This window comes from Pocillopora damicornis, chromosome 11 (assembly GCF_964200805.1).
Source record: "Pocillopora damicornis chromosome 11, jaPocDami1.2, whole genome shotgun sequence".
Taxonomy (NCBI): Eukaryota; Metazoa; Cnidaria; class Anthozoa; order Scleractinia; family Pocilloporidae; genus Pocillopora; species Pocillopora damicornis.
Genome location: NC_142680.1, coordinates 10,673,919 through 10,699,052, shown reverse-complemented (window position 1 = coordinate 10,699,052; position 25,134 = coordinate 10,673,919). Strand labels below are relative to the sequence as shown.

The window sequence follows — 25,134 nt, the reverse complement described above, 5'->3', positions numbered from 1 at the left end:
TCAATTTTAAAAATTTAACAATTGTTGCTAAATTTATTTACTAAGTTTCATTTTACTTTTTTGTTTATAATATTGCAATCATCGCCTTTTGGCATATTGTGACAATTAAAATATTAAAGTATACCTTTTTGCGTTTTATTAGATTTAATTTTTTTTTATTTATAACAAACATCAACGCAGCTCTTAGAGGAGCCGTTTGTTTAAGCTTGAACTAAGCTAACTTAGTTCGGTGGAACGATCTCTGCTATGTGGGACAACATGTGATTGAATCTGTCTCCAGCCAATAGTCAGATCTGAGACTCCAGTTTGGCTCTTGTGGTCCCATTCATTACCTTCAGCTTCCTTTTCACTTGACCCCAGAGTCCCTCTATGGTGTTGCAGTGTGCTCCAGTATAAGGGTTGACGAAGTTTTTATAATGGTTGACCATCAGGTGGATGTAACCTACATTGTTTAGGTTGAAGTATGGCGAGAACTCACGGTGCCAAGTTCAATGAACTCGCACACTAGTCTGGTTCCCATGGTCTCTCGTTAGCGATCTGGAACACGAAAAACTAGACTTCGCCCGATATCTCACTCTACCATTCCAAATACTCACTGGCCCTCAGAAACGCGTCCACGGTTGTACTTTCGCTTGTTGCCAAACATTGACTTGTCAATTTCCACTGCTTTCCCTCGGCCACCCAGCGTGAAGTTACCGTTTAAGATCTTCATGGAGCAGATATTGCAGATTTTGTCTAGTAAAGTCACGATGGTTCGAAGTGATAATTCAGTTAACAGAGAGTGTCTTTGGTTGGATTTGCCAATGGACCACAGGAAGATGTTGTATAACCATTGTGCGAGTGGAATCTTGGAGGCTTCAAAGAAAGATCCAGCCCTGACTGATCTACGCTTTCTGCAGTTATCTGCTGGACATTCCCAGACGAACCTGTCAGGAGTGTTTTGCCTTTCTTTTAAAACCATCTGCGTGCTACATGCACATTCCCGCAGAGATGCGAGCAAGCTGCCTTCAGATTACATTGCCAACGCCAATTCTACACCTGATGTCTTCTACGACTTGACAGACACGCTCCCTTGGTGGAAAGCTACCGCGCAGGATCTACCATGTTGGGCTACTGCTGTGCAGAAGATGGTTCTCTTTCAACCATCATCAGCTGCTGCAAAGCGGGTTTTTTCTTTGCTGGTCACCATGTTTGGGGACCAGCAGCATGAGGGCCTTGAAGATTATCTTGAGGCAGCCTTCATGCTGCGTATAAAAAGTCGCTAGTTTGGAGGCTAAAGCAACATATTGATAGTTTTCTATTTCGTTGATTTGGAAAGCAGAACAACGGAAATACTTTGCGGAAATTGTTCTAGTTATTATTAAAGTGACTGATCAGGAGCTGGTCAGAGTCTCAGGGATAGGTTCAATGTGAAGGTTTTACCTTGAAGTCTTGTACGCCATTTGTCTTGTTGATTCAAGAGAAAGTTTACATAGGACATTCGTTTAAAAAGAAAGATGAATACATATATAAGCAAACGTTAATTGATGTTTTTGCAACTTTTAAACAATGACAATAAATGATGTTTTACGATTTACAACTCATTGTTTCTTGTTATCGCTCTAAGAAACGAAATTTATAAGAATTTTGGGGAATTTTATGGAGTTTTTGGAGAATTTTAGACATTTCTAAAAGAATTTTAGAGCTTTTGCTTGGAAAATTCCGGACAAAATTTTAGACGATTTTTCAGGAATTATGTAGCTAAGCCTAATAGCAGACCAAATCATCCAGTTGCTGTGTTCAGTGTAAGTGTGGTTAGGCAATTGCTGCAACTAAAGAGGATGGACTTTGTTTTAGTTCGAAGGATGCCTGGTAGGTGAACATGTTTTAAAAATATCAACAGTGTGTTCAGAAGATGATGTCAAAAGTGATTGCTCAAAGCTTAATAGTGATTTGGTTATGGCCTACCAAAGGGAATGGACAGTTGTGAGACTGAGCTTTATTGACTGGGTAGTAAAAGAAAGAATTCCACTCAACGTGGAAGAGCATGCAGTAGACCGGATTCCTCTCACAGCTTTGTCAACAGGCGCGTGTGGTGCAATGCAGCAGTCTGTTGAACGGTTGCGAGTTAGGTAATGCCTTATTTCATGATCAGAATCTAATTTCTTGTCATAATATCATACAGGCTACAAACATTTGGTAAATGATCAGATTCTTTTCCCTTGTGATAATGCTAAGATATTATCAAGCATACAGGTCATGATCACAGTCTAATGTCATATTATCACTTCTTGAGAACAGTAAAAGAATATCTGTATGCTGAAATTTGATTGTACTATGTTTAAGTAAAGAGAGTTCTGGTTTTGCTGCCCTGAAGAGAATAATAAGAGAAGTGAAAAGGGGCCCAGTTGATGAGAGTGGTAACAAATCTCAGATGAGAGTTCACAAGAAGAAAAAAGATGCAATGGTTTCCCCCAAAAAAGCCACCAAATGGTTGGACAGCATATCTCAATGAGAAATTTAAAGAGGTTAGTTGACTTAACTTATTATAGAGAATTCAATAAAGTGAAATAATTTCTGATGCTTTTACTTTTAATTGCTTCTAGAGAGCGCAAAATAATCAGAGTCCTAGACGAAAAGAAAGGATAACGTTCCTCAAATCAATTCAAAGCATTGCAGAGGACTGGCGACAACTTTCTGACCTGGAGAAGAAATACTATGAACAGAAAGCCATTGACCTCCATTTGGCAAGGACAGAAGAGAGATATCAAATTCGTGAGGAAACATAAGAGAATCGCCAGAGGAAACAGCTCAGGGAAAAGGCTTATAAAACTTTCACGAGTATGAGAATTAATAATGACCAAACTGAAAATAGAACAGCTTAAATCGTCTCAAAGAGCAAAACGATGGTAGGAGATATAAGAAAAATAATAAACATTACGTATATTGTTCAAAGGTTTTGTCAATAAGTTAAACAACCTTGCGGACATTGATTACAATTTCCCTGTAATACGAATAAATTAATTTGTTGTATTCACTGCTAATTTTACCTTCATACAGTCAGTCACGGACTTGAGAGAAATGGAAATTATCAAGCACGTTCTGCTTTGCTTTTATGATTGGCGAGTCGATTCTTTGATTTCTCCACCTTGAAATTGGTTTCAACCACTAGCCCAAGTAATTCAAGATCATGGCAGAAATCAGCTGGGCCCATATTGATGACAAAGGTGCAAGCTGCCTTTGAAGACATTGCTTTTTAGATCGCGCAGTGAAGCTTGGCTGCCAAGCCGTACCACCGAACTTGAAGCTGATAGATGCGGTTGGCCATGTGTAGCTACAGGGACTGGGAAAGCCGCAGGATGGCTCCTTGTTGGACTTCGAGGACCGCTTTCTTAACTGGGACGAAAGTTTAGTGTTCTGAAGTGTGTGTACCGCGGATGCTGGGAAGGTCAGCCTGAAGTTTGCTGGAGGGCGCATGGTGACACCATCGAACAGCTGGCACTTCTAAGCATTGAAGTGTTGTTATGGTAAAGCTGAGTTGGAACTGAGCGTGTACTTACGTATACTTCAGCTTTTCGAAAAGTAAATAGACTTTACCAACGTGTTATCTGAAACTTATGGCAAACACAGGCTAAAAAGGAATATTTCTGCAATGTTATTTTGTTTTCATGGCGAAATTGATGGTCGAAGCTCGTAAATCTGCCGCTTTTCAGTCTTGACACAAAGCAAAAACCCAACATTTAAAAGGTAATTTAATTTTACATCTGACCGATTTTTAAACAATATAGCTCAATTAAGATAACGCTACTAATTACCTTTATTCTTCTTCAATGAAAAGTGCTACATTCTACATCGGTCAGTCTTAGGTTGGGCCACTTTCTTTTTACAGTCTTCTTAGTATTTAACCCATTGTCGTCAACCATGTCAGTAACAAAAGAAGTACGAGATTTTATCAGCAACTCCTTAGCGGATAATAATAGAGCATTACTGACACAAATTTCTAAACTAGTGAGCGATTCAGCCGAAAATTTGAAAAGAGCTAACGCCGAAGCTGTAGACGAACAACTGAGACAAGTAAAGAAGTTAAGAAGAGAAGAACCGAAGTCATTTAAACGCAAAGGGAACGAAATTCAGTACAAGTTTAACTCAAAACTGCAGGATTCCCTGGAGGAAGCGAAGACACACCTTGAAACAAACGCTGTTGAGAAAGCAAAGGAGTCGTTAACAGAAGGTACGTTACTCCTTACAAATAGACAAACGTTAATTCTATTAGCAGATAAATCTGAATTTGGTTGGAAAACAGTCGAGGAATATTCACAGCACGAGATGGCAGAAGATGATGATGGAAAGAAGATACGTCGCGCCGAAGAAAGAGCTGAGAAAGCTTTGAAGTCTGCCTCCACTAGAAAGACTGCTAAGCAAGTCTCCTCAGTTTTCCGCCCTTCGAGTTCACGTTTTGCTCCACCGAGCCAAAGAGCTTCCTCCGGGCTCAGTTCCTGGCGTGGCCAGCGTGATCGTTTAAACTTGTTTAATCGCTCCTTGGTTGATCGCCCATCAAGACCTGGAAATTGTTTCGCTTGTGGCAGATTTGGGCATTGGAAGTCCAAATGCAGTCAGATTGCTCGTTCAGGGGCCGCCAGAGGTAATCTTGATTGTAGATGACTGAAGAATCAATCCCTTAACGAACAAAGTAAGTGTGACATTTCCGTTATAAACCCTTTGTGTGATTCGGAAAATCTTTCCCGTCAAGGTCTCGTCCAGGATTCTGAGAACCATGAGGTTGAATCGCCAGGTACTGGTGGCAGCTATGACTCTGTTATCCCACAGGTTTCTGTTAAAGGGAAGCTGTCTAGATCTATTGCGTTTTGGCATTCCATCGGAGCACCAGATTTTATCTTGAGTGTTATCAGTAGTTATTTCTACGCCGCCACCTCACCATTGTAAGAACAGTTCATCCGCCCTGGAAGAACGGGTTTTGTTACTGAGGCTATTTCGGAACTCTTACGTGACAATCGCGTCGAGGAAATATTCTCTCCTCCGGATATCGTCAATCCGTTGTCTGTTTCTGTTCAAGCTAATGGTAAAAAGAGATTGATCTTGGATTTAAGGCATATCAATTTGCATATATTTAAGCAGAAGTTTAAGTGTGAAGGCCTACATACCATCAAGAGTGCCTTATCCAAAAATTATTTTGTATTCTCATTTGATTTGAAAGCGGGTTATCATCATGTAGATATTTTTCGGACCATCACAAATATTTGGTTTTCTCGTGGGATTTTGACACAGGTGTTGACAGATATTTTCAATGTACAGTTTTACCTCTTGGGCTTTCTAGTGCTCCTTTTATTTTCACCAAGCTCCTAAAACTTTGGAAGCCCACTGGAGGGGACAAGGAATTCCAATCGCTCTATTTTTTGATGACGGCATAGGGGCGGGTTCCTCGTTGAATTCTGCTAAGATTAACAGTTCCATTGTTCGTGCGGATCTTGCACGCTGTGGCTTCGAAATTAACAAAGAAAAGTCAAGTTGGGAGCCCGAGAGAAAATTTTCTTGGATTGGCTATGATATTGACACTCAAACGGGGTTCATATTATGTAACTAGGTTTATTTTAGTTACCCTTTCCTCGGGGTATAGTGCTGCTTCATTAGATGTGGAATACGTTTCCACATAGTTTTTGGCCACTTCTAAAGAGTGGTTTTCTAGTGGTTTTTCGTATCTGGCGTAGCACAGCCTATTTCTGTATAACCCTTTATTTTCAGTGAATACTTGCAGAACATTGCAGATTGTAGTAGGATGTGTAGACTACAAGACTGGCTGACTTCTCCTAAATAAACTTCTCCGCGCCGCTGACAATATACCTGGGGCGTAGTTTCCCACGCCATGTGCATAGTTTGAGGATTTTTTGGCCGTTTTTTTACCAAGTTAGTTTTAGCGAAGGATCTAAGGCTGTGTAAGAAGCAATAACTTCGAATCGTTGCTGGACAGACCCTCATTTGTTATTTGTTTTTATTATCCTGTAAAGGATACAGGGAACTTAGGAAGCCCAAGGAACTTAAGATCGCACTGCTATAACCTCTTCTCAAGAAGGTAAATGCAGATTTTGAGCAGTTTAGTAAATTTCACCCTGTGTCAAATTTAAAGTTTCTATCTAAATTGATAGAAAAAACAGTGTTTGTGCAATTGAATAACTATCTCGGCGAAAATGATCTACATGAGCCTATTTCTATTTTAAAAAATAGAAAACAGTGATTTTTAGTGATTAGCTTATTTAAGGTATGCCTTTCATATTAATGATCTTTCACAATCACTGGATTAGTAACAGTGATGCCAGCAATCCGCAGCTTTTACTACATTTCCATGCAGTCTCCACAGTTACATATTTTTTTGGGAATCAATGTGACGTAATCCCTAACCTGTTAACATGCATTACTAAAATGTAATTTCAATGTGTAATTTTAATTCACAATCACTGGATTAGTAACAGAAATGCCAGCAATCAGCAGCGTTTATAACACTTCCATGCAGTCTCCACAGTTACATATTTTTTTGGGAATCAATGTGACGTAATCCCTAACTTGTTAACATGCATTACTAAGATGTAATTTCAATGTGGTATTTCAATTCCTTTAGAATTATTAAGTTCATACATGGGCAAGAATGAACGAGTGAACAACAGCCAGTCCACCCAAGTTGACAACAGCCAACCCACCTCCCAAGTTGACAACACCCAACCCACCTCCCAAGTTTGTCCAGAAATAGATAAACCTGCTGAAAAAACTGGCCTGCTGTCAAGAAATTTACATATCAAATCCAAGTGAGATCTAAAGGGTTATCCCAAACAAGTTTTTCAAAGGAAGAAATCTGTGCAAAGAGTCAACAGAGTGTCAGGAAGAATGACCCAATACATCTTAGTTGACAGGAAGAGTACTCTCATGACGGCATTCGAGGAACTAAAAGAGGTTTCTTTAACAGAATTAAGAAAAAATGGATTTTTATGGGGATAAGTGACCTAGTCAGTGGTAATTTATTAAGTGTCAATGTAGATCATAGATTGAGTACTAACTGATAATACTACACATTTTTCTTGCATTAGTAAATTTGGTACTCGAAGTCAACTTAGGATGTTTTCAGAATGACCCTATAAAGCTTAAAACCTTTTATACAATAACTGGTCCAATTTCTCAGACTGAAGTAGTTCTTGTTTAGTGGGTGCTTAGATAGCACATTACAGCCTAGTGGTTCCTAAGCCTCTGGTTATTTTATGTGGGTTTTTACTGTCTCCTGTTTTTAAATGACATTATTTCCAGTATCGAAAGTGTGTTGTTTTGATAAGGTACAATCGTGTCAACATAGTATTAAAATGATTTACAAATAAACAATTTTTGTTCACTCAAAAACATTTTTTTCTGATCTCATATTTATGAACCATATAGATTCATGACATTTTCTATAAACCTCTTTATGAATTTAATTTGAATGGCTGTAACTCATGCGCACAGCTGAATCAGGTTTGGCACAACTACTTAGCATGGCAGGCCTTGCCATGCCGCAACGCTTGCCGTTTGAAACGGCATGCTGTTGTCACACTGAACTCAATTCATAAATTAATTTGATGTATTTTGCATTATTTGCATACTATTACACTGTGCTCAAATCAAAAACTGAAGGAGAAAATAGCATCGTAGTGCAAAGATTTACCCGACTTGCCCAAAAACTTGAGAGATGAGGAATCCAACTGTGACACTAGCTCCACCAACTCTCCTCTTGCATCGTTCCACAGCTATTCTCCAAAAAACAACAAAGAGGCTGATTCAAATGAATCCAATACAGGAGTCAGTAAAAAGAGTGAAGTGTGCAGTTCAAGGAAAAAGAAGAGAAAGGGACAGAGAAGCATATGGGAAAAGTGATATGTCAATAATTTAGATGTGATATGTAGTAGTAAGTACTATTACAAGAAGTTGATTTTCACGAACACGGAAAAGTTTTAGAACACAGTAATACATGCTGATGTGTTCAAAGAATTGGGCCAGAAATATGAAGATGGTAACTTCCTGTTCAGCACAGATAAGCTCAGGAACAAGTTCAAGATATGCGTATCTGAATGAAAAAAATTACTTTGACTGCCAGGACCTTGACGGGCATAAAAGGGGTTCAAGATGAAAAGCAGCTAGGAGCACAGTTTAATCAACTATCTCCACTGGTCCAGGAAAGGGATTCATGTAACCCTGACATGGCAGCAAAGTGTTCTTTATCACTGCAGTTATCTGATGGAGAGCTAGTGAAAAGAGCATCAAATAACAGAACCGTCAATTGCTGACCAACAGCAAGGGAACTACCACGTCTGTTCCATATCAAACATCTTTTCTCTAAAAGCTTGTTCATTATTGGGAAATTGGTTTACATTACCACTACCATGCTGCTGTTAAGACTGGGACAGAAATAGAGTGGCACTGTGAATTCCGTGCTGAAGAGTGGGGCTGCACATCCAGAGAGACTGTTGTTGCAAGCTCTATACTGGAAAACTTTGATTCATTGTCAAACAGCTCTGAGCCCCTCCACCCACCAACAATTGAGGTATCATGGGGACAGAATCTTGGACAGTTTTTGCAAGAACAAGTTGAGGACAGCACTGTTGGTAATTAAAATTTTATTTCATAGACATGTATTTGTGGAATATAACAGTTTAGATTTTATGATTTTTACGACACCAAATAGAAGCAACAAAAAAGATTATTCATTTCATTATTATCACAGAGACAAATTAAACGAAAAGTTATTGACTCCTCTGTGTTACTTTAATTTCAGATGGGACAATAGACCATTTTGAGGACGCGATTGAGGACCCCACTGATCATGAATGTCCAGCTGGTGAATTCCCTGTAACTTACAAGATGGTAGTGCAGGGCTCAAAGTAAGGCGAAGTAAAATTGATAGACAGCAATGGATACACATACAAGATCAAGTTATGAGGGGTGAATGTTGTTGACTGCCAGTAATCCGTGAGGCCCAAAGTAAACCCTTTCGAAGATCCTCGTTACCTTTTCATGTGATTTATGAAGTCTACTGATCAACACCTTTCAATTGGTGCACCATACAAGGATATCCTATTTGCATTCATTAAATTTTACAAAAAGACCATTTGCTTAGGGGTTAGAGGATTAAGGGACTTAAATATTATTTTATCATCTACGGTGGGTTAGATGACTTTGATTTGACAGCAGCTTATAAAAGTCCCCTCTTCATTTTCATAGGTCTTCCTTGAGAAACTTGATGGACCATGTCCCTGCCTTTCAAAACTAAAGTTATTGGCACAAGCTGCAAACTGGCCTCGACAAATTACAGGCCCAAAGACCCAGTGTAGCTGAATTTTAGTTTGGAAGAGGATCACATTCCTGATGCCTTCTTTCAAGCAGATGTAACTGTCAACAGTAGACGCCATCTTGTCTTTGCCACTGAAAAACAACTTCAGTTCCTCAGCAACGCCAAAACCTGGTTTATAGATGGTACCTTCAAGTTGTGCCACCACCCCTTCACCCAGCTCTGGACCATCAATGCATGTATTAGATGTGAGGACCACATGAAATAGGTCTAAGAACTTTTCAAAGCTGACTAATAAACAAAATTAGCCCTAAACATTCATTCACACCTATGCCTTATCTTGTTTCAGGTCATGAGGACTATACTAGACTTCCTACCACAGAACCCAAAGATTAACCAGGTCATGATTGACTTTGCAAAAAAAATTGGGAGGAGTGTCCGATCTTTTTTAATATTTGCTAACCATCTTTTTTCAACATTTTTTTTCATTGTAGATTCAAGAACTTGGTCTTCAGACAGCATGTCAATCAAATGATGGCACCTTCAAGTATCTCTGCAAAAATAATGGCTATGCCATTCCTGCCTCCAAGTAAAATACCAGACTTCAGCTGCAAGCCACCACTGAACCCCCGCAGAAGTTTGTAGAGTATGTCGATGGCACCTGGGTACAAAGCACTACCTAGCCTCCCTCCTGCTGGAGCGTGAACAAGCAATGAGCTTCTTCACCCATAATGACATAGAAGGATGGCATAATGGCCCAAACAAACGTGCCTCAGGAAGAGTCCAGATGCCACTTTATATGCTTGTACACCTACTGCACAAGGAAGCCTACCTTGTGGCCTATCAGATTAGATTGGTTTCTAAAAGAAAATTAACCAAACTACAAAAGAAAATTACCACTCAATCCAAGCGAAAATATCAAGCTACTGGGAGCAGTATGCCTTCCACCAAAAGTCAGCAGCTCAACTACTCAAAGCTTGTTCCCATGTCAATGAACCAATAGTTCAAACATTAAATATGATAAGGGATTAAGTTTATTTATTGTAAAAGTTAGATTTTAACCCTTTAGGCACTTCTTTTAAAGAAATTGACTATTTCCTTGTCTTTAAGCAGAGTGAAAAACTATATATTTAGTAACGTCAGTGTCAAGATTTTTAGCCTCTACAATTAAGCAACTTTTACAAACATATTAAGTGTATTTCAAAGTTTTTTTTTAATGTTTTTAACTTGTTATCTATCCACGATGACTTTTATTTTATTTTACAGGGCTTTACAAAATACCACTTTCCAGTGAGATGAGCCCTCTGTGTAAAGACTGTTCAATTAATTATTTAAAAAGGTCAAAATTCAAAATCTCTCCAAGCAAGTACCAAAAATCCTAGTGCGTCTTATTCATAATGACCATCACTGACTGAGGAAACAGCGCAGTGTGTACATTTCCCTATTGGAAACCCTGCCCCCTTGGCGTGTCTCATTCTTGCATCCATTTCTTGCAGCAAAATTAGGCTGGGCACCAACATTTAAAGTAATCGACAACATACTCTTAAAAATCATATTGATTCCTGTAGAATAAGAGCAAACAAACAAAACTAAAAGAGGAAAAAGATCTAGGGTAAGAAATGACAGTTGTTAATGGATACAGTTGTTAATGTCTTACAACGGGAAGAGGAACAAAGTTGGGTTCAAGCAGCTAAAAATAAGATGTACACCCCATTTAGTAGACCAACTCTAATGAATTTTATATTTTCTCAACTTGTTAGGAAACCAAGAGGCATGAAATCCTCAGGTAATTTAATTGATATAAAAATCTTAAACCTTTTCTTTCCTTTTTTTTTCTTATTTTCATTTGTTTTTTTTAGCACTTAATTTTTTGCAATTGATTTAAAAAGAATTGATTGAGTAACATAAAATTTCGGTTGCCATGGCCACTGTTTTTTTCCACAGTTTCCAAAGTAATGGCCCAAGGGTGATCTCTTCTCTTGTTCAAAGCCGAAAAAAAAAGAAAAATTGGCAACCCTGCCAGGACAGCGATACATGTGAGCGAAAATGTAAGAATCTTAAGGAAATTGAATAACAACGCTATCGACGAATCTAGTGACAAATTCTACAAATATGGTGGATAAAGCCGAAGCCGAGGAGAACTACGCTAAGGAGTAGAAAAAGGTGACCTACTGAGTGTCAAAGAGGTGAAAGTTTGGGCACACGTTCGTAAAGAAGAGTTAATACCAGTGCACGAGCTAAGGAATAAGCTCAAGCAGGTATTGGATAATTTAGAGAAAAAAGAAATACACAAGTGCGAAGAAGACTGGTTTCATAAGAAGTTTTAGTTGGAAATGGCACTCAGGCCTTAATTAGGAACTTAGAAAGCTTGCCAAACATAACCAGTTCCAACAAAATCGAAGAGATTCACGAGTTTTACACTAATTATAAGTTGTCCAAGAGGGTCTAAACCTTAGCGACAATGAAGAAATTAGAGGGTGCTCAGAGTTATGTGTACAGCATAATGGACAAATTGGGTCTGATAAGGGTGGCTATGGCCCAAAAAGATGATGATTGGTAGAAATGGGGACTTGAGGAGTTAGATGAAAATTTTAGCTTGTACACAGACCGAAACCCCCTGCCTTTAGTGGAATTTAGCCTGCCCCCTCCAAGCCCCACTGTACCTGGGAATCGAGACAATCACCAAAAGAAACCAGACAAAAACTTTATGGCTGGAGGAAATATACAGCAGCAGCAAGGCCCCCCTCCTTGTGTGTACTGTGGTTTAAACAGTCATCGTTGCAGTGACTGTACCAAGGTTCTAGACATTGCCACTAGACGGGAATATTTGGCAAGAAACAAGTTATGCTATAGCTGCGCAAGGTCTGGGCATCTGGCTTCCAATAGAAGTATTATTTACGCTGATAGGAGTTGTTGCTGGACCCAGCGTTCAGGTTCCTTTTTTCATTCGCTAGTAAATATGAGAATATGTAAATAATTATTAATGATTTTTTTAATCGTCTCTATAGTAGTAGTAGTGTTAACTATTTGTTGATTGTTAATTTATAGACCTTTAATTCAGTTAATTCTACAATGTGGCAAATAAACGGTGTATATATAAACAGAGCACCAACTGTCGAATTCAACATTGACAAGGAACCCTTGAGGGGAGTTTAAAAATCTTTTCGAGCCTTAAGACCATCGTGCAATCTATAACATCAGTAAAACATTATTTACCTATATTATCACGGTAACAACAATCGCGAGCAAGACAAGGAAATGCTTTGCCTCCTAATGTTGCTGGGGCCGGCAATGATGGAGAAGCCACTGTAGCGGCCACTGGGGCCGGAGAAAACCAAGCTTGTCTTGGGATCCTGCCTGTTAAAGTTCAAGGAAAAGGTAGCGACAGGATGGTAGAAACGTATGCTCTGCTTGACAATGGTTTGGAGGTGACACTGTGCCATGAAAGGCTGGCAAAAAAGCTTAAGCTTAATGGAGATAGACTTAGTTTCACATTGACTGGAATGACGGGCTCAGCTCAGGTGGAAAGTTGCCTTGTAGATTTGGTTATGAAGTCCTTGGATGAATCAGTTACTGTTGCTAATGCTAATTTCTACAAGTTGTATTGTGAAGACAGAAGACCTTACTTGGTGGCCTCATCTCCGAGACATTGACATTCCAGTGCTAGAAAATGGAGAAGTCTTGCTGTTGATTGGTCTCAAAGAGAATCCTGGCCTGTTCCTTCCACTTGAATGTAAATCTGGTGGCCACGATGAGCCGATAGCTATCTGATACAGCTTAGGATAGACAGTGGTGGGTCCAATGGAGGGTCAGTAAAGGGATCACGGTTGTTCAGTGAATTTTGTCCGCACAAAGGAAAGTCAGTTGACGCAAAGGGGAGTCCACTCGAACATTGAGCCGTTTGAACATTTGTGTAATGAAACTCGCCTTAATAGTGAAACTGGTTTAGTGGAAAGAAACGCAGATGTCACTAAGGAGCAGGAGCGAGCTGTTAGTAGCACGAAATGCCCAGAAAGCAACGAAGAAGAGCTTCAAATTCATGTGAATGTCCTTCAGCCAAAGGAAAATGTTAAACACGACACAGATGATGAAATCTTACATCGCCAACTCGAGCAACTTTGGAAAACTGATTTTGGTGACTCTGCCGTTGGAATAGATACCCTACCATCCACTGAAGACAACAGAGCCTTAGACAAGATGGAACAATCCCTACAAAGAGTGGGTGACCACCTTCAAGTTGCTCTACCATGGCAGGAAGAATTACCTTATCTCCCCAACAATAAACCGATGGCGATGTTGAAGACAACAAAGCCTTAGACAAGATGGAACAATCCCTACAAAGAGTGGGTGACCACTTTCAAGTTGCTCTACCATGGCAGGAAGAATTACCTTATCTCCCCAACAATAAACCGATGGCAGAACAAAGGTTACAACTTTTGAAGAAACGACTGCTTAAAGATGGAGAGTTGCTCATGAAGTACCGAAGCACAATGCAAGAGTACATAGTTAAGGGGCATGCATACATTCTTTAGAAAAGGGAAAAAGTCTGATCCTTCCAACTACAGACCTATATCTCTAACCTGCATGGCATCGAAAATTCTTGAACACACTGTACATAGCCATGTGATGAAACATTTTGAACATTATAACCTGCTAACAGACAGTCAGCATGCCTTTAGATCAAAAAGATCCACAGAACTTCAACTAATACTTACTATTCATGATATTGCCAGTTCCCTACAACAAAACAAATCTATTCATGCTGCTGTGTTAGACTTTTCCAAAGCCTTTGATAAAGTCCCTCGTCAATGCTTACTAATGAGACTGGAGCGTTACGGTATCCATGGAAACCTTTTGTCTTAGATGGAATCCCTTCTCACCAAGAGAGTCCAAACCGTCATCTGTGAGGGTGCAACGTCTCCCTCTTCCCCAGTGACCCCGGGTGTACCACAAGGGTCAGTACTAGGCCCATTGTTATTCCTGAAATACATTAACGGTCTGACCTCTACAGTCAAGCTGTTCGACGATGACACTCTTTTGTACGGATTGGTGGTTGAAGAGAATTACGGCCACTTTGTTCCATGACCACTTCGTTCCATCCTTTGGTCACTTCGTTCCAAAGAATAGTCACTCCGTTCCAAGTGTAAACTAAGCGTGTAAACTACTAAAAAGTCAGACGATGTTGTCATGATGAAGCGTGGTCATGCGTCCGCTTGAGTCGGGTTGCTATGATCAAAGCATGGTTTATTAATCGAATACTATCAAAACGTTATTAAAGCGTGGTTTGTTCAAATTCAAGTTAAGTGTAGCTGTTATCTATTTTAGTCTTAATAATAAATTTTAGCAAGGGTTGTAATGACAATCACTGAAGAATATGTTTTCACGATGAAATCGTTTGTGTCGTCTTTAAACAGTCGGGTTTTTACGAACAAATCATAGATTTGCATCTTTTTTACTTTTCATCAAAATTTTTTACTTTCAGTGAAAGTAACGTATGATGAAAGTAAAGTATGATGAAAGATGGATCATATCTTATAAAAGGGAAAAATAGTGAAGCGCTTTGTGATCACATGGAGATGTCGTGATGAAAGTTCTCTATTCTGGTTGCTATGATCAACGCGTGGTTTCACATCTTTTTGCGTTTATGTTCAATCTAAACATGACTTCGCATATTCGTCAGTCTAAAACTAATAAATACTGTAAAGAAAGGTTAACTTAGTAATAACAAGCAGGTTCATCTTTACTCAAGTCTGATAAAAAAGTAAAGTGATGTTGAAATAATGAAATCAAGGTTTACTTTTGTCTAGTCGCTATGATCAACGTGTATACGTATAGTTGTTTCCGGTAGTCCCAGATTCCACGCACACGGCAGGTACTTCACAAGTTTCAAAATGGCCGTCACAACAGACGGCGTATACCGTTTACTAGTTTTGTAAGATTAGAAGTTTACACGCTTAGTTTACACTTGGAACGAAGTGACTATTCTTTGGAACGAAGTGACTACTTGGTGGAACGAAGTGACCAAAGGATGGAATGAAGTGGTTTGGAACGAAGTGGTCATGGAAGGTTGCGACAATCTCCAAGACGATCTCAACAAACTAGAAATTTGGCAACATGAGTGGCAGATGCAATTTAATACCTCAAAGTGCATTATCATCTGCATTTCAAATAAGCAAAGTCCTCCTCAACGGACAAACTTTTTCTGTGGGTCCAAACTTGAACGAGTAGACTCTGCATCGTACCTAGGAATTACTGTTAACAGTGAGTTAAGGTGGTCCAAACATATTTCATCTATCTCAAGCAAGGTGAGTCGATCCTTGGGGTTGATCCAGAGAAATCTCTGGAACTGCCCTAGGAAAGTACGTGAAACGGCCTATAAGAGCATTGTCCAACCCAAACCTTGGAGAGAGTTCAAAAGAAAGCTGCTCGTTTTTGACTGCAAAACTTCCACAAATCAGCAAGTGTGACAGACATGTTATCCGATCTGAAATGGAACGCATTAGAAACAAGAAGAAAAACAGATTGACTCTAATGCACAAACTTAGTCATAACCTAGTAGACATTAACACAGAGAATACCAAACAGAGAAAAAAGAACACGCAGTAGCCATGCTTTTAAGTATAGAATGCCAAAAGTATCTAAGGACGTCTTTAAGTTTTCTTTATTCCCTAGATCAATAACAAAGTGGAACTCACTGCCCGCTGACTTAGTAAATTGCAAGTCATTACCTGATTTTAAGCTAAACTTAGGAAAGTACGTGAAATAAGTAAAGTAAATTCCAATTATGAATTATCATTTATCTTGTTATCTGGACATTTTTACTTTTATTTAATTTATGTATATGAACGTATATATATATAGACATATATATCTTATTTTAGCTTTTATTTATAGTTGATGTGATATCTAACAAGATTTTATCACCTCAATAAATGTAGATGTAGATGAGATGAGCTCAATGGACAACTTGCTCGTTGAGTCACTTGCAGCCTTTGTCAAAGTAAAGGGTTAAAGTTTGAAGAAGTTGCAAGAACTGGACTGGGAGTAGAATGAATTTGTCATTGCAGAAACCCTAAGTGCTCCTCACATGAGCTGGTGTCACCGTTTCACACAACGCCAAAGACCAACAGGTTTAACCACGTAAACAGGGAACTGGTTCTTGGACCAAGACTAACCCGTCGTGGCCACTCAGCTGCTGAAAGTGTCCTAAGTGTACTGAACCTACCTTTGCCAGAAGAAGGGCGCTGAATGTGATCCGTTTAACTATTATACCATTTCAGCGTTACCAGTTTTGTCAAAAGTCGTTGAGCAACATATGCACAATACGTTATACACGTTTCTCTGTGATAATAACTTTATTTTTCAAGAGTCTGCTTTTTGCAAAAAGAACAGTACTGAAACTGCCCTCATCAAGATAAATGATGACCTCCTATTTAATTTGGAAAAGGACAGGGTCTAAGGAGTGGTGCATTTGATATAGTTGACCATGTGCTATTACTGAAGAAACTGGAGGCATGTGGCATCGTGAATACGGAGCTTAAATGGTGTCAGTCTCATTTGACTGGAAGGAAGCAAGCAGTTCGCCTGGGTGGAGAGGAGTCGAGTGAGGCGCCAATGGAACATGGAGTTTCTTAGGGCAGTATTTCAGGCCCACTATTCTTCACACTATGTATCAACCATCTACCACTGCATGTCAGTTCACAAGTAGACCTCTACGTTGATGATACTACCCTTACAGCATCTGCCCACTTTAACAATTTACCTGAACTTAAACTTTCACTAAATTTCTCTGCAAATGAAATACGTCACTGGGCCGTCTCAAATAAACTCCCAATCAACGAGTCGAAGTCTAAAGTCTTGACAATCACAGTCACAGTTGAGGACAATAGGCTCGTAAATGTAAAAAGTGCAACACTTTTAGCTTTAACAATCAATAGTTCACTCTCATTTGATTTTCATATTGAAAATCTTTACAATAAGCTTGCCACGTGCATAGGTGTTTTGAGGAAAATCAGAACGTTTCTGTCACTTGAACAGCGATAATTGTTCTACAATACCATTATATTCGCCCAGTAATGGGCTATGCTGACGTCATTTGGTCATCATGTGACAAGGAAGCACTTTACAGATTCATTAAATTACAGATGCCTACTGCTGGAATCGTTTTATATACCGACCACCTGGCACCCTCTGTGACACTTTTTACTAAGCTGGAATGGATACCTTTTTACGGAAAGAGTAAAATTAACAAATGTGCTATTTTTTATAAGCACGTAAATGGCTCTCTTCCAAACTATCTCAATGAACAACTTACGATTAACAATACACAACATAACAGAAGCACACGGTATGCTAGCTATAATTCTATCTGTCCTTATCATAAGCGCGAGACTGAAGGAGGCCGTTCTTTTGCTGTATCAGCAACCATAGCCAGCCACCATCAGTACCCTAGCCAGAATAGACACTATTTAAGGCTTCTATCGTCAGGCCATAAGAGAAAATAGAGGTGATGCAAAAGCCATGTCAAGAGCAACACATGCCATTTTGAAGCACTATTCCAGTACCTCAGAGAAGCCTCCACATGGGGACTGCCCCACAGGTAGGAACTCATGGTGCAGTTACAACAGGGATATAGCGACCTGGGAAAAGGCACATGTACCAATCAAAAATCCACTTCTGGGATCTGTGGTTAGGTTGATGCAACCAATATTTAATCGCCTTGGCTCTGAAGAATTTCTTGTTGGGTGTGAGAGGTGTCTTGATCGAAATAAAAATGAATGCTTACACCATGTTATCTGGGGTATGGCCCCTGTGAAGGCAGAAAGAGTAAACAAACAAACAGCCAAACACAAAAGAGCAGACACACCTGAAGCCATGTTGAAATAATTAAAATGCCACCAACATTTCCGCATTTGAGGACTGGCCACTAAAGAGTTGTAAAGAAGCCTGGAAAGATTTATACTATCAGGACATCTACAGGGATAATGTCCAAAAAGCACAGGTATTACATCTTAAACAACAAGACGAAAGCATCCGCGGATACACCTTTACGTCCACCGACAGGTCAAGAGGAATGCATTCAATTAACATTATGTGCACAGGACATCAACCACTTTGAATTTGCAGCCACCACAAAGGGAATTGTAGACATGACAGAAAAGAACAAGAACTGCCTGTATTTACACCGAGCACCAAACAGTGGGAAAAGTTTGATTGCTTTATCCATTGGTTTGACTTTCAAAAAATTTATTGATATTGGTAACATTGCTAGTATCTTTAAATTTTAATCAGCTGTAATCAGAGATGTGTCCTACTTGAAGAAGTAATCTTCGAGCTCCAAACACTGGAATTATGGAAAAAGACTTTGAAAGGTACATCAACCTCTGTTCCAGTGAAATTTAGAGAGGATGCCATGCTATATCGAGTACCGTTCTTGATTACTACAAATAACGGACTAGATTTGAGAATACCAACCCGGAAGCACTGGAAGCACTTTTCAGGACTACACTCACCAGGATGATCAAACTAGACTATTACGTGTATGTACTTTGTTATACTTATACTATTTTAACAGGCTCCTATTCGATTCAAGCTTGTTGCTAAACTTTTTGCATTTTACATTGCTGGACATATTTTGTATATTTAAATTATTCTACCTGCTCAAAATTGCATTCATAGTTTCAGATTTGTCAAAATGTCAAGCTTTTGTTGGACTTGTTTTTTGTCATTATTAATTATACTATATATATTTATCAATCCATTTAATAATGGATACCTCAAGGATGTCAGTTGGAACCACACTATGAAGAGGTTTTAGTGCTCTCCCTGCAGGCCACCAAACTCTAACTGCAATGTTTTCACAACACAGCAGTGAAGCAAAGCAGAACTCTCCCGTGAATGAAGGTGTTCAACCAACAATAATAACAAAAAGTATCGTTTTTTTAGCCAGCTGTGAATCAGGAAAGAAGAAGTTTGGAATGATTGAGCAACTTTATAAACAACCCTTTGCCTCAAAGGAATTCCCATGGACAGCTCTTCATGTATTTAAGGTAGAACGATTTGACTTTACGTTTGGTCTATGGTCAGCAGAGAATTTGACAGAAAAAAGAACTTTTATACTTCTTTCTCATGTTTTCACCACCTTTAACAGTTGCAACTGATGGCTATGCCATGCCGTTCCTCACACACGAACACTTCAGTGGTACAGGTAAGAGTAAGTCTGTTTACCAGAGATATGGCTGATCAGGCCAGTGTTTGACTCCATTTTCCGTAGCATGAGTTGACTAAGTATATTCTGGGATGTGAAGCCCCGATATTCATATCGATTTACATGTCTATGTAACTGCTGTGTCTACATACTGCATATTGTTCATCCAACTTTGCTGATGTTAATTATATGAAACATTATTGTTTCTAACAAAAGTAACATAAAAAAATGACCTGAAATAAAATATTTCAAACAATGTGTTTTTACATCATTTTAACTTTCTTTATTTTATTTTTTTTTCAGTGATTGCCATTACCGACCAGATCCTGTGGCAGCCTAGCTACTTTTAAGAAATATCTTAAAGCATTTCTTTTTAGAAAAGCGTCCAGTGCTAATTTTTAATACTGAACATGTGCATAGTTTTAAAAGCTATATAAATGCATATTATTACAATTATAAAATATTGTAGATAAATTCAACTTCAATTTTCATTTTGATTCTGGCTATCTGCAGCTAAACACTTCCTACAATAAAAACAGTTTTAAAGCTCTAGTTTCAATCATAATTTGCTAAAAGATAGGCCATTAAGTATTCATCAAGTCGATGAATATTCACATGTGATAATTATTAGATGCTGCACACACAAGTAGACAGATTTGTTCTGAAAATGACCACGGGTCATAAAAATGATCTTATTTTTACATCAGTGTTGGATTAACCACTGACCAATGTTTACGATAAATAAATGTATCATCGCATGAAATTCCTAGGCTTTGGCATACCTTTGTAAGGATTTCACTGAGTACCCATTGCCTATGAATTCATGTGGTATGAAATTCGTTGTGAAGGAATACGAGTCGCACCATGTGAAACACATGCAGTATGTTAATGAGGACAAATTACACATCCCTGTTAGACTTAACCATTCAAACAGTTAGATATCGTAAGAAGAGATAGCTAAGAGCAATTTATTACGTGGAAAGGAAACAGTCAGAGGGGCATCATCATTGACAAAAATCTTTCGAAATAGCATGAACGTAGCGAAACACTGCCTGAACTATATGGAAAAATCGAGGCCATGCCCACAAGCCAGTGCAGAATACAGGTCATTTCTGGAACTTAAAGAACTATTGAAACATTTGAAGCTATCTGAAAAGGCCATCGAGATGGCAAATGTAGGCCTTGAAAATATTGAAATCATGAGCAACAAAAGAGTAAAGGCAATGTTTTCAGAGCCCTGTTGTGATTATGCTCCCTTGCTGGAATTTTAGTCAGCGAGCTGCAACAGTTCATTCTTGCACATAAGTAAAAATAAGAAATGCCCTTGTGTGATGTAATTGGAAGTCAAAAAGGGAAAGAAAGAAGCTCTAGGTCACGGGCTAGAATAAGAACCTATGAGCCTATTAGAGAACTCAAAAATTAAGATTAAAGATTGGGATTGGCAGCACTGCTTGAGAAGTCTAATGAGGATGGAGGAAATCCAGAGATCCACAAGGGAAATTTGAGAATGCTGAAGGTCAAATTACGTATCATGATATTAAACCTAGTGTACCAGAAAATGCAGGCATTTGCAATAATCCAGATAACCCTTTACCTCAGCAACATTTTAAGCTGCCACCCCAAATAAATCGTCCACATTAGGCACCCACACTTCTCAAAACGATTAAGCTTATTGCTATGAGAAGGAACACTTATTACCTCATGGATAGGGAACTCTCAGCCAAGCATATCAAAACAAAGGAAGAAGAAAATGTACAGGCAACTGCAGTGCTTCTAAAGTCGATGTTTGGATATTATGTTTGATCAATAAGCAAACAATTGGAGGGATGCTCAATCATGTCCATCTCTATAAGGCAGCCTTGACAGAACTTGAAATGAGGTGTTTGTTGCTGGAGCTCTCATGGAGACTCTGCTTGATCGAACGATTATTGTTGAGAAAATGGTGCAAAATGAGAAGTTTTGAGGATTTGGATGCTTTCAAGAAGAGAAAAAATGAAGCTACTTTTATAATGTCTAAAGCAAGAAATGAGTTTTACACACAGTTCATGGAAGAAAACAGCGAGGATCAAGGAAAGCTTTTTAGCGCAGCGAAGGAGCTCCTAGCAGTGGAGAATAAACTGTCATTCCCTGATCACCTAGATAAAAACAAACTCGCAACTAAAGCTGCTAAGTTTTTTGTGATAAAGGTTGATGGAATTCCAAGTGACATAGATTCGATGAAAATACTCGTGACTGAGACACATGGTAACATTTCAATAGGCATTGAGCAAAGGCTGGAGTCATTTCAAATGAGGGTGATGTTTGTGCTTTAATCCAAAAGTTGGTGAAAAAGACACGCATGCTATGCCCTCTTCATTAGTCACTTAATGTTTAGATGTTTTTCTTTTGGTAATCACAAACATTGCCAATAAATCATGAGGATGTATTGGCAATGTTAAGATAAGATAAGCAACTGGTCATTTTCCTGACTAATGGAAGGAAGTGCTTGTACATCCACTCCTGAAGAAGACTGGTCTAAGGACTGCATACAAAAATCTTAGACCTGTAAGTTACTTGCAGGTTCTCTCCAAAGTAGTTGAGAGGGCTGCTTTTCTTCAGGTCTGAAAACGCTTTGTATCCTCTGCTAGAGTCAGCTTACAGGAAAAACCATAGCATAGAGATGGCACTTGAGTCTTGAATAATATCTGCAACAACATCAATCTAGGCATTCTCTGCGGGTGTTTGTTGATGGAGGGCTCTCTGATAGCATTTATTTACCCTTTGGTGTTCCACAAGGTGGTTCTCTGGGGCCGTTATTGTTCACAATGTATGCTAAAACTGAATTCCTAATTATTGGGACGTCATCAGCCTGGTAGAGTGAGTATTGGTGAATTGTCAGTTGGTGATTCTGAGGTTTTCCCAGTAAGTACTGCAAAGAAACTTGGGGCTTGGATGGACTCACACTTGAAACTGGACAACCACATTACCAAAACATGAAGTGCAGCCTATCATCACCTTCATAACATTCAAAGGATCTGAAAGTACATCACATACAAATCTACACAAAACTTGGTTCATGCAGTGGTAGTTGGACGGATTGACTGCCTATATCATGAATTTGGTTTCAGTGAAGAAATTCCCATACCATTCGAGGTCCCATGATGAGTTGTTGTTAACTCAACCTTCCTTCAAGTCAAAGACACAAGGAGACAGAACCTTTTCCATGGCCACACCCACATCATAGAATAAATTACCATTGAATATCGGAAATGAAACATCTCTCCAAATTCAAGAAGGACCTTAAGACTTTATTATTAAGAAAATCATACAAGTAACTAAGTATTCCAAATGTTTCATTTCCGGGTATTTAGATGTAGTCTTGACAAATTATCGAAATATAACATAACTCAATCTAACATTTCTGGATTTCACCTTATACCATATCGTTAATAATTTTATAATCGAGATTTTGCTCTTTAAAGCATTCTATATTGGTTTTTAAATACAAGTACAAGATTAGATTATTTTGAGATAGTAATTTCAATAATGGTGAGATCTGCAGATAAAAATGTATGTTTAGTTTTTAATTGTAAGGTTTACTTATTTTATTTCAGTTGTTTTGAAGTGCATTAGATCATATCCATATTTATATTCCGCTACATATGTACTACATTATCAGAAGAAATCAGTATGTCAGTGCAGATGTGGATTGTGACATTTTGACTGCATACTGCTACTCTTTAGCAGGTGATGATTTCAGTTGAGTATGCAACCCCAATAAACTGTTGTGCTCAGCTGTGACTGGATGAAATTCCACAGTCCTCAGTGGCCTGCTGTTGCATGGCTGTCTTGCTGCTACATTTCTTGCTTGTCGACAACCAGGTTGGCAGTTTCTTAGACAACTTCCTCGTCAGATGGTCTAATGGTTCTTTGTTTAAGCCCTGATATGGTCCACTTCAGATCAGGGAGGACAACTTGGTCTGAGAGGAGCTGGCACATCCTTTGTCTGCTGTAGACTGTAGAATTTCCTTGAAAAAGGTGGTTTTGCCTGTTGAAGGACCCCCTTAACAGATCTTCAGACAGTGTCTGCTTGTTTGGGATAGAGTGCTCTGATCATGGATTCAACCTTTCAATAATTTGTATGGCAGGTATATTGTCAGGATACCTAAAATTTTGAATGCAGTTGCCCCCACATCACAAGCATTGCAGTCTATGATGATTCACCAAGTTTTGCCTACACAGTAGTTAGAATTGAGTCAAGTGGAAGGATTGCAGAGAATTTGAAGTTGCGGAGAGAGACGAACAATAATTGTGTCATTTTGCAATTGTAGAGCTTCAAGTATCAGCTTGCCATGTTAAAGCATGCTTAACAGCCGATTCCCCAGGAATGCTTTCGACAAATGTTGTTGAAAAGTAATCAATTTTGCCTTTGTTTGACATTTCATTTCAATGAAAAGAGAGCGCAATTTAACCAGTTTTTGTGGGGAAATGATGGATATGCGTTGCTCATTCGAGATGTTAGTTAATTGGCAACTTCTTGTGTGGTCCAAGACAATGTTACATGAGCAGAACAGACGGCTATCGTCTTCTTGGATAACTCTGCAAAAATCTCCGGTAGTTGTTTTCACAGAAGTGTTGGCATTTTTAAAAAACTTCTCTATAATTTGCAGAGTTTGCAAGCCACAGTATGCAGCAATCAGCAGAGAGACACCAAAAACCTTCCACAGAAAGGAAATATGGTACATTTGCTTCTCGTTTTTCTTAGAAATGATAGCAAGTTGAACAACTTGTTTGGACTAGCTAAGAAAAAATATATTAGACGGTTTGCCATTTGTTTGATCTCAACAGATATTTTAATTCGTTCTCTTAACAACAATGCATTTGAGAAATGCACCAATGGCAACGCTTTTAACATTGTGACCATTGCCCACTTTTTAGTAACATTGATCCAAGAACACCTTGAAGATTTGGGATGTTTTTTAAGATAATTGTGCAATTTTGTGGAAAATAAGTAGCCCCAACAGCCAGGATAAGTTCAAATATATTGCAAGTTTCAAATATGTTGTGGCAACATGTACTTGGCAAAATTTTTTGCGTAGTTTGTAGTATTTTGCATGGTTTTGTCAATTTCGCAGGATTTACCTAAAATTCATGGCTCCCTGACCACACCAAAACATCAAAAACCCTGTATCAGTAACCTTCTTCAAAAGTAAAAACTAGCCAGAAACAAAATTTGTCTCATTACTCAAATAATCCTACTCTATCATAATTAGTAATAATAATGACTTTCATGCATTTCAATTTCGAAAGTATCCAAAGAATATATTAAATGAGTCATGGCTAATAAATATTTAGTAACCCCTCTAAAAACAATAGCAAAATCACTTTTTTAATTTACTTACCTTCAATGATGCTCCTTTTAGAGTGCTTTCATGATTAACTGATGGTAGCTCTCCATGAACTAGTGGAAAACAGTCAGGTGAAGAAATGATGGTGAAGGTCCACTTTGCAGAACTTACACAACCTTCAGCTCGGCAGGCGAGCAGCAATCCCTCTGTACCACCATACAATCAGTTGGTTGACCCGTAAAGAAAAGAACTCTTTCAACATAATCCAGAATTTCTGTTAAGGAAACTAAAAAATGCTAATA

At 38.7% G+C, this 25,134-nt stretch overlaps 1 pseudogene; it reads right to left on the bottom strand.

Annotated features, from left to right (window-relative positions):
- Positions 1–287: 287 nt before the first annotated feature.
- On the bottom strand, positions 288–961 carry LOC149037457 (uncharacterized; annotated as a pseudogene).
- Positions 962–25,134: the final 24,173 nt, after the last annotated feature.